This window comes from Odocoileus virginianus, chromosome 8 (genome assembly GCF_023699985.2).
Source record: "Odocoileus virginianus isolate 20LAN1187 ecotype Illinois chromosome 8, Ovbor_1.2, whole genome shotgun sequence".
Classification (NCBI taxonomy): domain Eukaryota; kingdom Metazoa; phylum Chordata; class Mammalia; order Artiodactyla; family Cervidae; genus Odocoileus; species Odocoileus virginianus.
In genome coordinates this window covers 27,025,875-27,039,724 of record NC_069681.1, presented here as the reverse complement: position 1 = coordinate 27,039,724, position 13,850 = coordinate 27,025,875, and the positions used below count along the sequence as shown (strand labels likewise).

General features: G+C 43.4%; 1 protein-coding gene across 1 annotated transcript in view; it reads left to right on the top strand.

Moving 5' to 3' along the window:
- The first annotated feature begins 1,697 nt into the window (after positions 1-1,697).
- MYO16 (myosin XVI) overlaps positions 1,698-13,850 on the top strand; it is a 499,683-nt gene continuing 487,530 nt past the window's right edge. The window contains exon 1 of the mRNA XM_070471419.1: positions 1,698-2,252. The gene's annotated coding sequence lies outside the window, so the exon portion shown is untranslated. The remainder of the gene's footprint in view (positions 2,253-13,850) is intronic.

Here is a 13,850-nt window from a genome sequence, read left to right as displayed (position 1 = left end):
TAAGCTGCTATTGTAGAAACAGATATATGATAGATATAAACCTATATCAAATATACAACCTATATTTGAGGAATATAAGCATGCTAGTCACACTCATGGTAAACGCTCATGCTGAATTTGCATTAGTATTTTAAAAGGCACTTTATATTTTATGCGTGCAGAGTTTGATAGTCAGTCAGTCATGTCTGACTCTTTGCTACTCCATGGACTGTAGCCTGCCAGGCTCCTCTACCCATGGAATTTTCCAGGCAAGAATACTGGAGTGGGTTGCCATTCCCTTCTCCAGGGGATCTTCCTGATTGAAGGATCAAACTTGGGTCTCCTGCATTGCAGGTGGGTTCTCCACTGTCTGAAGCACCAGGGAGCTTAAAAGCTAGTTACCAGAGCTAACTTTCGGTAGGTTAGGTGTCTTCTACTATGGATAACCAACAAGGATCTACTGTACTGCACAGAGAACTCTGCTCAATGTCATGTGGCAGCCTGAATGGGAGGGGAGTTTGGGGGAGAGTGGATACACGTGTTTGTATGAGTGAGTCCATTTCCTGTATGCCTGAAACTATTATAATATTGTTAACGATCACAATGGTTAACAACACAAAATAAAATGTTAAAAAAAAGAGAGAAATGGTTTCACATATTATACAAACAATAAACACAGAAATGAGTAATAGTCCTCACAGTCCATATCTATGTCTTGGTTTCAATATATAAAAGGACAAGAAAACAATTAGGTGATAAAATATTTATTTTCCTTTGAATTCATACTCATTCTTACTAGTCTACATTATTTTTAAAACTGTTGTTGAATTGCTTTGGTAAATTCTATGATGTTGTAAATTACTTTTATAAGAAATTAAATCTGGCTTGGGATTCGTTCTCCTCACATTATATAGAGAAAGTGTCTCCAGTTCCATGTCATTACAGAATAAATCAGCTCATTTCATTGATCGTATCTTGAAATTAAAAAAAATGTATCTCAAATAACAGAAATACATGAGATATAAATGAAAATCAAGACAGTATCTCAGAGTCATTATTTAATCCTTTCCTGAACGTGCACTGGTATAATGTCATTTAATATGAAACTTATATTCCAAAAAAAAAAACTTATATTCCATGCAGACATCCCTAGATCTTCTATTTTTCATATATACATGTAGCATAGAATTTATGTAAATATATTTGATAATTAATAATTAGTATAATTATAATCTCCCTGGAATAAAGTTACTGAGTGTTATAAACAAGACCTCTACTATTATCCGCCTGCTACTATATACTATTATGTGTCTGTACAGATGTTTACAAGCTCATCTGTACATATATATATATTTGTATATGCAGGTACACACATATATATATGTATATCACATTAACTCTGGAATTAATATCGAACATGGCCCTCATAGCAAAATGTGTACAGTGAAATATGTTTACACAGCCAACCAAAAACAAATTTTGGGGAGTGGTCAGGGCAGCTTTCTATTCTGTCCTGAAAACGCAACAGAGCGCAGTTGCCTGGAGTCGGCTTTTCCTTGCCGGGGGTGGCCGTCCCAGGCTTAAGTTAGCTATTTCGGAGATTTCAGGAGAATCTCAGGGGCTCTCGAATCCCAGAGCCGGAAGGACCGCCAGGGCCTCTGCGTCTTTAAACAGGGTCACTCATCTGCTCGGGTGACAACTGCCACAGTCCTCGCGATGGCCTTTGTTCGGGTCGGCCGGCTCACGGGGAATGCCCGCTCCAGGTCGCAGCCCCGGGCCAGCGCGCGGGAGCCCCGCGACCGGGCCGCCACCCCCGCGTTCCCGTCCCGCTGCCCCGCTTCTGGCCGAGTCCGGACGCAGAAGTTTGAAGAGTGAGCCCGGTTCTTAGATTGGCCCGCGAGGCGGGAGGCGGGAGAAGCCGGAGGGGGGGACCCGAGGCGCAGCGAGAGCAGAGAGGCGCGGTCCCGGCGCGCGAGCGCGTGGGAAGGAGGCGGCGGCCGGCCCGGACGGAGGCGGGCCCCGCAGCGCCCCGGCTGCCTGAGCGGCGCCCGGGAGCCCGAGCGCTACCGCGGAAGCCGGGCCCCGGCCGCCCAGCCCGCACCGCCGGCCGGGACGAGAGCGGCGTTCACCAGCCCCGGGTGCGCCCGGCGCGCCCGCCCCGAGCGCGCCACGGCCCCGGGGAAGCGCAGGGCAGCGGCGTGCCGCGCACCCTCGCGGGACGCACTAGGAGTCGACTCCCGGGGTCCCGGCTGCGGGGCACCCTTCTCCAGCAGGTAGGGGCGGCGGCGGGCGCCGGGCGCCGGGCGCGGTCCCCAGCGCGGGGCGCTTTGGCCGGGCAGCCTCGCCTCCCGGCCCGGAGGTTCGGCGGGGCGACCCCAGGAGGGTGTGGGCTGCTGGCACCTGCCTCGCCGGGTCCCCCCTCCCCAGCTAGAGTCCCAGGGTGGAGACGGGGGCGGGCGTGGAGAGGGGGCTGGCGATCTCTTTTCCGGAAGGGGACGCGGGCTGAGAGCTGAAACCCTCCGAACTCTGGACCAGCCCGGGAGGAGACGACAGGCTGCCGGTTGAGAGGGGCTGGAAGCCTCTGGTTGCCACGGGAGACCGGAGGAGCGGCGCGGGGGGCCCTCCGCGGCCACTCCTAGGGGGCTGGGGGGGAGGGGGTTCGGCCTCTTTTTTTCTTTGGGGATGCAAGAGGGCGACGACTTCAGAGAACAAAGATATAGGGGTGAAGGAAGCCCCCCAGGCCGTCGCGTCTTCCACCCATCTACTGACCCTTGACCGCGACCCCCCGCGGGACAATGTCGCTCCATTGTCTCAGGGGTCCGGCCACTACGGGGTGGGCCACGTCGGCGGGGGGCGCGGTCCCCACCCCGGGCTCTTCATTCTGGCCTCCCGCTCCCCCCCCCACCCACCTCAGCCAGCCCCCGCCCCATCTTTCCTGGCTGGGGGAAACCAAGGAGGTCTGTGAAAGTGTTGGGTTTAATGGTCCCTTGTAGGCCCACCCCCCGAAAGATAATGGAGGTGATTGCCATCAAGTTCTGTTAGCATTTCTGCCGTTTATGGAAAAGCTGTAGTTACTCTCGGGGGGCTCTGACCTCCAGTTTTGGGGGGGGGGGGTAGGAGCCAAAGGCATTTCAAATTGTGTGTTAAGCGTTTACCACTGGGAAGAATTCCTAAGCCATTGGAGGAGGAGGGGTTGTCTTCTGCTCGGCGGGGCCGAGAAAACTTAGCTGCTGTGAATTGGCCGAAGCAGTCCGAGGACGGGAAGGGGGGCGCGCCGGGCGGTCTTTATCCTGCTAAGTGCAAAGCTCCGGAAGCGCTCATCCTCCGAGAGGGGGCTTTCTTGGGGGATCTCGTAAGGGTGGCTGGAATTTCTGCTCAGGTGAAGGTTAAAATGTCTCGAACGTTTGCTTTTTTTTGGGGGGTGGGGAGGCGTTATTTATGAATCCCCTACAGACTCTGCATGGATTTCCTAGTGATTCAGAACAAGAGACTCCAAGGTTGTCCCTGAGATCCTGAAACGAAAACCGTGGGACTGGGAGGAAGAGAGGGGAGCCACACCCCCACCTGGGCCGGCTAGCAGCCTCTTTATGGGGTTACTGCTTAGCTGCCAGGGTGGGTTACATTTTTCTCTGGGTACGTCTAAAGGCTTTGAAGGTGATTTGTCATCCTTGGGTTAAGGGTCCTCCTGAACATATCTATTTGTCTGTGTGACGCTGTTTAGTTTATTAAAATTACACAAGCATGTGTGACACGTGCTTGACTGCCAGGGTGCCTAATCATGTGTGATCAACCTGTGTGTGCTTATGAGGTTATAGCTGATGGGATTTGGGAGACCGGAGTATATGCCATCGCTTTACAGACTGATACGCCCCAGGGATATAGTACTTGCTATAAAGAATCATTCCAAGTGTGATGTTTATTTATTAAAGGAAAAATAAGTTTAATCAGTACAGTGTTATCTAAAGGGCATAAAGGTATGGTTGAGCTTATCTATGTCCTGTCAAGGGAATGAAATGGTTTTAGTACACAGTAAAATAGTTGAAGTGTTTTTTAAACTATAATTTTACAATGTTGTGTTAGTTTCAGGTGTATAGCCACAGTGATGCAGTTTAATATATATATAACTATATGTATGTATACCTATATAACTCTATATATTGTGTGCCATACACTATAGTATGTAGAGTCACAGAATCACTGTGCTATACACCTAAAACTAAGAATATATAACTGAATATATATTGTTATATATATAACTGAATACATATGTATGTGTTGTTTTTCAGAGCCTTTCCCCTCATAGGTTTTACTGCAGAATATTGAGTTGTAGCTCCCTGTGCTGTCCAGTAGGTCCTCGTAGTTTATCTGTTTTGTGTATAGTAGTTAGTATATTTTAATCTGAAATAGCTAGTTTATTTTGCACAAGCAATGAATCCTTTAAAGATTTGTTTCTTCTGACCTGAGGACGCTTGAAGATAACAGCTCCAGTAGCTACTGGGACGGGCCATTAATGTAATCTATGGCTAGATTAGTACTCCTTCAGATAAAGAGAAGGTCCACTGAATATAAACCTGCAGAGCATGAATGCTCCTGAGGGAGACTGAATAAAAATAGAAGCGTTTCCTCCTACTCAAGAAATCAGGAAAGTAAATCTGTTGAGTAAAACCATAACTCGTATAATGCCTATGTGATCCTATATTATATATACGTATGTGTGTACATACCTATCTGTATATATGTGACTTGCAGATCGTTGCATTTGTTACAACATTTGCATGGGTGAGAAAAGACGTTGCCGTGGAACTGGGGTATTTGAATGTGATGTTTCTTTGAATTTGAGCACGTGCTTAGCTGAGGACTGCTAGAGTATATCTGCCTCTTTGAGGTCTTATCATCAGGGCAAATCTTGGCCTGAGAAAAGGCTGGGTGAGAAGGAACTTGTAAGATAAACTACTCAAGCCCCAGTTCTGCAAATGAAGAACAGGAGGCCCAGAGTACTCGGGTCATTTTGGTCAAGATCCCAGAACTCGATCTTGGCAAGGTTATCAGGCTTTGCTCTTCCTGCCTACAGGAGTGTCCGCCAGGTGGGAAGGTGGGGGTCTGTAGGTGGTCAGTTTTTCCATCGGTGCTCTCTCCCCTCCCCTCACTCCTTTCCTGGGTGGTCCTCCTTTCTGCCCACCCTCCTTCTGGCCCACCTCTGCCCACAGGGCACCTTTCCCGGATGTTCCATCCTTCCCTGGACCTTCCACACCATCACGTGTCTGCCCTGGGGTCCCTAATCTTGGTTGGCCTCTGTGATTCCTGGCTTTTCTCTCCCACCCCAGTGAAGTGGGAAGCACCATCCACAGTCTCCTCATTTCTCTGCCCCTCCCTTCCCCTTCCAGTACTTCCCATCAGCCCCCAAGTTTTTACAATTCTACCTTATAAGTACTGCTGAGACTTATCTTCTCTATTCTGACCTTTTATGACTTTTAGCCAGGGCTTCATCACCCCCGGCCCAGGATAAGGGGTCAGTTTCTAATTGATCTTCCAGCTCTAGCCTGTTCCCTCACATCCAGTCTAATAGACGCAAGGGTGATTTATCATAAATGTGGATTTGACCCTGAGGCCTTCTGCTGAAAAGCTCTCAGTGAATCCCTTCGCCCACGGCGTCCAGCACGGGCTGCTTCCCATGACCTGCGTTGTCCTTCCTGACTTCATCCTGCCCACCCTCCAACCTCCTCCCGGCTCTCTTGACTCCCGTCTTCTGCCTGGACCACCCCGAGCTGCGTGTGCCCCTCCACGGGGAACTTAGCATCCCTTAACCCACAGACTTGATTGGTGCTCCTTTGAGCTGGGAAGGTGCTGCTTCTGTCTTTGCTCAGGGCTGGGGTCAAATCCAGAACGTCTTCCCCAAGAAACTCTCCCCAGGCATGTCCAGCTTTCTGACCTCCCCTTACTGCAGGTGCAGGTAATGTTAATATCATTGGAAGAACCTTTGCATTCAAGTTCATCACTAAAGCGATGTTGCTTTTAAGCTTAAATTCTATGCAATGGCCCATCTTTGGGGACCCTACCTCCCAGGTAACATTGTTCAGTTGCTCAGTCGTGTCTGACTCTTGGTGACCCCATGGACTGCAGCATGCCAGACTCCCCTGTCCATCACTATCTCCCAGACTTGGTTCAAACACCCAGGTAATGAGCTTTAAGCAGAAATACCTTTGTTTAGCTCACAGGAGACTTCCTGACCTGGCCCACCTGTGGACGGAGGCAGTAAAGAAGAAATAAACAGGCCCCGCCCCCCTCCTTTTGGAGGCTGGCCAGCACCAGGTGATGTTTGATGCTAAACCTCACCCCTTTTAGTATAAAAGAAACCTGAATTCTAACTCAGGCAAGATGGGTCTTCCAGATAGGGGGTCACCATCTTCATAGGCTGACTTGCTGAATAAAGTCTCTGTTCTTTTCCCAACAACTCCATCTATTGAGCTAATCCTTTGGCCGCTTGATGCAAAGAGCTGATTCATTTGAAAAGACCCTGATGCTGGGAAAGATTGAGGGTAGGAGGGGAAGGGGACGACAGAGGATGAGATGGCTAGATGGCATCACCAACTCGATGGACATGGGTTTGGGTGGACTCCAGGAGTTGGTGATGGACAGGGAGGCCTGGTGTGCTGCGGTTCATGGGGTCGCAAAGAGTCGGACATGACTGAGTGACTGAACTGAATTGAACATGGGGTGAGCAATATGAGGTCAGTTGTGTCCGGATCTTTGCAGCCCCATGGACTATAGTCTGCCAGTCTTCTCTGTCCATGGGATTTTCCAGGCAAGAATACTGGAGTGAGTTGCCATTTCCTCCTCCAGGGGATCTTCCTGACCCAGGGATCGAACCCGTGTTTCCGGTTGAGTATCAGACTTACAACTGTGCTGAGGTGAATACTTTATTCATCTTTGTGTAGGTGTCCAGATTTCATAGATATTACATGGACGGATGCAAGCATTGCAGGTGGCAGAAGGCAAGCTGCCTACAAACGCCGTTTCGAGCTTCTGCCTTCCACAGCTCCCAAGTTCTGACCAAGTGGAATCTCCACTCACTTTTTAATGTAGCTCTTCTCTCTCCTATCACTGCACATCCTACCCAGAGACCCATAGGTCTGTCTGTCTCTTCCCTCCCGTGAAAATCATCTGCTCGTTTATAGATAAATCAGAAAAGAAAACCCAGGGAGACTTGAGTAATTTGTTCAAAGTTGTATCACTAGCTTATGGAAGATAAAGTCTCATAGAAGTTATCATTCAGTGAAAATCCAAGTTCTTTTTTCTTAAGAGAGGAAAAAAAAAAGCCTCTTTAATAGGTGCCTTATAGGAAACCATCACAGCTAGGGGCAGCAAACTATAGTCTGAGGGCCAGATGTAACTTGAGTCCTATTTGTATACAGCCTGCGAACTAGACATGCTGTTTATATTTTAAAGGATAGTACAAACAAATAAGCAAAAAACAATAAACAACAAAAGAGGTGTGACCCACTGAGACCCCGTGGTCCTTGCAGCCTAAAATATTCCATCTTGCCCTTTGCAGAAAAATTTTGCAGTCCTAGAGGAACAATGGGACTGGAGGTGTAACTAGTATAATTTATGTGGAAACTGACTTTGGTAAATAATTTTAATACTGGGAAAAACTAGACACATTAAAATAAGTTGATTAACTGAATTTTAGGAAGAAAAAAAAAATCAAGGCATAACTCATACCTCATTCAAATGGCTGAGGTCCTGTGTTTATTTTTTTTTCAGTTTTTGATGCTTCTCACTTACCTATGAGTAATTACCATGATAGAGATCACTACTATTAAGTAATGTAGGTTAAATCAGCTAAAGTCCTCACAAGAATCACTGTGGGCAGATTTGGTTAAAAAATATGATTGTGGGTACGGATAAGGTGAGTTTGATATTCAAATTCTTATAAGAGGAATTATACATAAAAATAGGCATTTGAATATCCTTTTTTTTCTATAAATAATGTATGGAGTGCATTTTTTTTCATTTTTATTACTATAATTAGGGTTTTAAAAATAAGCTTGGGAAGTTAAAGCCTCTGGCATGTGGCACTGTGTCTTTAATGAACACATTTGAAATATTAACTAATTCCTTTAAGAATGATAAAGTCTTATTCAGACTTTCTCATTTTCTTTCTAATTTAGATTCTTGGTTATAAGCAGCTCGGTAATATGTCGTTGGGAGTCCCCGGGTGGAAGTCATTTCATGAGCTCCCAAATCTTCCTTTAAAAAGTCTATTAATATGCCTTTTATCTTTATAATTTGGAACAGCAAGTCTTTCACTTTACATCTATTTCAGTAATTTAAAGCTAAATGCAAAAGCAAGACAAAAGAACTTTGACATAAAGAAGAAAGAAATTTAGTTGAATGGAATATTGCAGAGTATTTCATATGGTATTAGGTTGCTACTTTCACTTTATACCCTGTAGAAAGAAAGAATAGTGTTTCAGAGTGGGCCTAGATACATTATTTCCAGGGGTTTGCTGGAGCTATAGATACATGATAAAGTTCAAATAAGGCTGGTAAGTAGGGTTTTTCTAATACAGGGAACGACAGGCCTTGAGGCACAAAAACCAAAATGTAGTTTACATAAAGGGTAAATTTGAGGTGAACAGCTTAGGATGGATTTCAAGTTCTGCTTCATATTTCTCTGGGACCATGAATACAAGAGAAACCTTTCTAAGACTCATCTGTGAAATGGGATGAGCAGAGTGCCTGCCTTGTAGGGTTAAATGTGAGATTAAATGAGATAAAATTTCCAGTATATGCTTTAGTTCAGTTCAGTCGCTCAGTCGTGTCCGACTCTGCGACCCCATGGACTGCAGCATGCCACGCCTCCCTGTCCGTCACCCACTCCCGGAGCTTACTCAAACTCATGTCCATTGAGTCGGTGCGGCCATCCAACATCTCACCCCCTCTCTTCCCCTTCTCCTTCCGCCTTCAATCTTTCCCAGCATCAGGGGCTTTTCCAATGAGTCAGTTCTTCACATCAGGTGGCCAAAGTATTGGAGTTTCAGCTTCAGCAACAGTCCTTGCAATGAATGTTCAGGTCTGATTTCCTTTAGGATGGACTGGTTGAGAAACTTTGTAAACTGCAGGTGCTGTTAGCCTGCTATGGACTTTAATATATTAGGCTGCCATAGGTTTTAATATATTAGGGCTTCTGCTGAATGTTTTATTCCGTGACAGTCTGAGTTATTTTTAAAAGTTTGTGTTGCCATCTCACAAGCTATTGTTGCCAGATCTAAATAATGAGAGGAAGTGCCATGATGGACTTGACGCTCCTTAATAAATAAGAACTTGTTGGTGATGGTATAACTTCTTCCCTTTTGGTTTGACTGTTTTGACTTCTTTTTCTTGCCTAATTGCTCTGGCTAGGACCTTCAGAACTATGTTGAAGAGAAGTGATAGGAGTGGACATTCTTGCCTTCTTCCTGATCTTTCTTATTGTGCTCAGTTGCTAAGCCACATCGGTCTCTTTGCGACTTCATGGACTGCAGCACGCCGGGCTCCCCTGTCCTTCACTATCCCCCAGAGATTGCTCAGTTTCATGTCTATTGAGTTGGTGATGCTATCTAACCATCTCATCCACTGCCGCCCTCTTCTCCTTTAGCTTCCAGTCATTCCCAGCCTCAGGGTCTTTTCCAAAGAATCAACTTTTTGCATCAGGTGGCCCAAGTATTGGAGCTTCAGCTTCAGCATCAGTCTTTCCAGTGAATATTCAGGGTTGATTTCCTTTAGGGTTGACTGGTTTGATCTCCTTGTAGTCCAGAGACTCTTTGGAGTTTTCTCCAGCACCACAATTTGAAAGCATCAATTTTTTGGCACTCAACCGTAGTCATCTTAGAGGAATCACTTTCAGTTTTTTTCACCATTGAGTATGATGTTAGCTGTGGGCTTTTCATATATGGCTTTTTATGTTTAGGTACTTTTCTTCTATTCCTAGTTTGTTGAGCGTTTTTACCATAAATGGATGTTGACTTTTGCAACATGCTTTGTCTATGTCATGTGTGATGGTCATGTGAATTTTATCCTTTGTTTTGTTAATGTAGTTCAGTTCAGTCACTGAGTGGTGTCCAACTCTTTGCAGCCCCATGGACTGCAGCACGCCAGGCTTCCCTGTCCATCACCAACTCCTGGAGTCTGCTCAAACTCATGTCCATTGAGTCGATGACACCATCCAACCATCTTATCTTCTGTCACCCCCTTCTCCTCCTGCCTTCAATCTTTCCCAGCATCAGGGATATTAATTCATTTTAATGTACTGCAACATCTTTTATCCCAGGACTAAATCCCACTTTGTCATGATTTATTATACTTTTAATATGCTGTTGTATTCAGTTTGGTGATATTTTGTTGAGGACTTTTGCATCAATACTTGTCATGGATATTGGTCTGTAGTTTTCTTTCTTTGTAGTATTTTTGGTTTGGTATAAGGGTAATGCTGTTCTCATAAAATATTCCTTCGATTTCAACTTTTGGGAAGAATTTGAGAAGGATTGGCATTAATTCATCTTTAAATGTTTGGTAGAATTCTCCAGTGAAGCCATCTGGTCTTGGAATTCTGTTTGTTTGATGTTTTTGATTACTCATTCAATCTCCTTACTAGGTAGAGGTCTGCTCAAAAGTTTTATTTCTTTATGATTCAGTACTGGTATGCTGTATATTTTAGAAATTTATTCATTTCTCTTGAGTTATCCAATATTGACATATGATCGTTCATAACGGTCTCTTATACGCTTCTTTATGTCTGTGGCATTAATTACAATATCTCCTCTTTCATTTCTGATTTATGTATTTGAGTTTTCTCTTTTTCCTTTTATCAATCATTTCAATAGACAACTCTTGACTTCATTGATCCTGCATTTTTCCATTCTCTATTTTATTTATTTCTTCACTAGTCTTTACTATTTCCTTCCCTCTGGTAATGTTGGGCTCAGTTTTGCCTTTTTCCCAGCTCTTTGATGTGTGAAGTTGTGTTTTGTTTTGAGATCTTTTTTCTGTGAATGTGTTTACTGCTGTTAAACTTTCCTCTTGGTCCTGATGTACTGCATCCCGTGCTTTTGGTATGTTGTGCTTTTGCTTTTATTTGACTCAAGATGTTATTTAATTTCCCTTATGATGTTTTCTTTGACTCATTGGTTTTTCAGGCCTGTGTTGCTCAATTTCCACATATTTGTTAATATCTCAGTTATTTCTCTAATATTGATTTTGGTTTCATTCAGTTGCTATGGTTTCCATCCTTTTATGTTTGTAAGACTTGTTTTCTGGTTAAACATGTTATGTGGTCTCTTCTGGAGAATGGTGCATGCTGGAAAAAGATGTGTTTCCTCCTGTTGCTGGGTGGAGTGTCTGTACAGGTCTGTTAGGGCATATTGGTCTGTAATGTTCAAGTCCTCTCTTTCCTTGTTGGTCTTCTGTCTGATTGTTCCAGACATTATTGAAAGTAGGAATATATTAGTCAAGGTTATCCAAAGAACCTGAATCAGTGGGATAAAAAAGGAGATTTTTTAATTAGGAATTGTCTTACGTGATTCTGTATCTCCCATTCAGGAGAGGCAGGAAAAATTCACTCCCATCAGAGAAATCCTAGGCTACCTTAAATATCCTGCTGAAAACAATTCTGTACATCTTGAACAGGGAGATATTTCTTAGTCCTAAATTACAGTTTCCATTTACCATTTGTAATGTGACTCAGACAATTGCACCTGTTTTTCATGTGAATAATTATTACTTGGAAAAAAAGGATAAAGTCAAAACAAAGGAAACGGTAACCCTTAAGACAGACACATTGAAAAAGAAAGTTGTGCAAAATCACATTCCACAGTAAATACCCTTTATGGGGTCTTCTTTAGAGCTCTAGCTTACTTAGTTCAGAATAATCTTAACTGACAGAAATACAGGAATTACAGGGAAAGCGAGTCCTACTGAGAAAGAAGGATGTCAGAGTCCATGTTGTGTTAGAAACCCAATGATTGTTTTACTTTTCTAAGACAATTTAACAGAATCCAATTCTCTATCACGTCAAAGAATGGACATACATTTAATGATGTGACCTGAAACTGATGCACTTAAGAAATACTGTCCCTAAGCGTTTTGGAATAGATGCTGCTTTAAAAGTGTCAAGAAAATAGAAAGAAAGGGAGATCCTATTGCTTAAATCTTTTTATATTCTCAAGATATCAGTAGCATTATAAGTTTCTTTAATCTGCGTCAGGCTTATCTTACCAGAGGCAAGAAGTCGAGGTTTCACACAGGTGAGCACAGAATAGTTTGGTCTTCTTCAGCAGATGGCTCCAGGTCAGTGGCCAACAACAATTTGTAACACACCAGTGATGCTCTGAGGAAGCCAATCCTGTCCCTGCAATGCAACCTACTTTATGAAAAACAAGAGGATGGTGACTTTTTCTGTATGGCAGAAAACTGTCTTCCTTCTTCCCTCTTTCCGTCTCTTCCTTTCCTCCATTCCTTCTTTCCAAGTCGTGGATTCCACGGTGCTTAGTTCTTTTCTTGCTTGGGTAAACACACTGCATATGTAGACAAATTTATACCTAAAGGGATCTCATCTAAAATTTGAACAATGTAAAAAATAGTAAAAATGAAATTTATTTGGCTAAAATAAGCAATTTGTAACTCACTCTCTTTCTCACATACACATATATATCAGGAACAAAAAGTTCCAACATTTACCCCAAATCCAAATCTTTTCTTAATAGTTTATAAAAGCTATATCATAACTGGAAATTATGTAAAATTAAGAAAATAACGATGGGAAGGCTGTTTGTGAGATTCAGAGAAAATGTGCTAGGAAGTGGCTCTCCTGTCTCCTCATTCCTTTAAAAGAAGGACTTGGCATTGTGGGCATTACATAAACAAAAATGCAAGTTGTGAACAATTGAGCACTTGTACATTTTGATACCCATCTGTTTTAATAAAGAATTTGATTTAATGAACCACATCTAAAGGAAGCTTAGCAAGTTACAGGGCAGCAACTTGCTAGAATTTTGAGAATATTGTCATTGGAGAAATAAGAAAAATTAGAATAAAACCTTTAACATATTTATGTTCACTGGCTTTCCTTTTCTCTTTCCTTCACTGTCTTCTTTCTTTCTTCTTTCTCTACTTCTTTGTGACCCATGGCAAGTCACTCACATCATTGTGTTACTGTGTGCTATAATGTTTCATAAAGTGTGCATCATAAATTCTGTCTGGTCTGCTTCAGTTTTATTGAGGGTCAAGTGAAATGATGCTTGTGAAAGTCATTTTCAAGACTTTAATATGCACTCTATGTACACACATATCTATTACTATCACATATCTCTGTAAGTAAAAATATGCAATTATAATCATAGAGAAACCCTAGATCATTTTACTTGAAAAATATAATTTGTGTTTGTGAGTAAAGTGTGTGTGTGTGTGTGCGCATGCGTGCGTGCATGCTCAGTCCTGTCTGACTCTTTGTGACCCCGTGCACTTTAGTCCTTCAGGCTCCTCTGTCCATGGGATTCTCCAGGCAAGAATACTGAGTGTGTTACCATTTCCTTCTCCAGGGGATCTTCCTGACCCAGGGATCCAACCCAGGTCTCCTGCATTGCAGACAGATTCTTTACTGTCTGAGCTTATTTATAAATGTAGTTATAAATAAATATAATTATCAAATTATTTTTATCTACATTGTGCATTTGAGATTTCTTATTTTTTTGTTAATAGAATCTTGCCAGTAAAGGCTCATGTGGGAGAATTAATGATCTTGAAACCTTGAATTAATAAAATATGGTACACTGAACAAAATCGGTATTTGTCAAGGAGAAAACCAGGCTTGTAAAAATCTATTGACAGTCTGG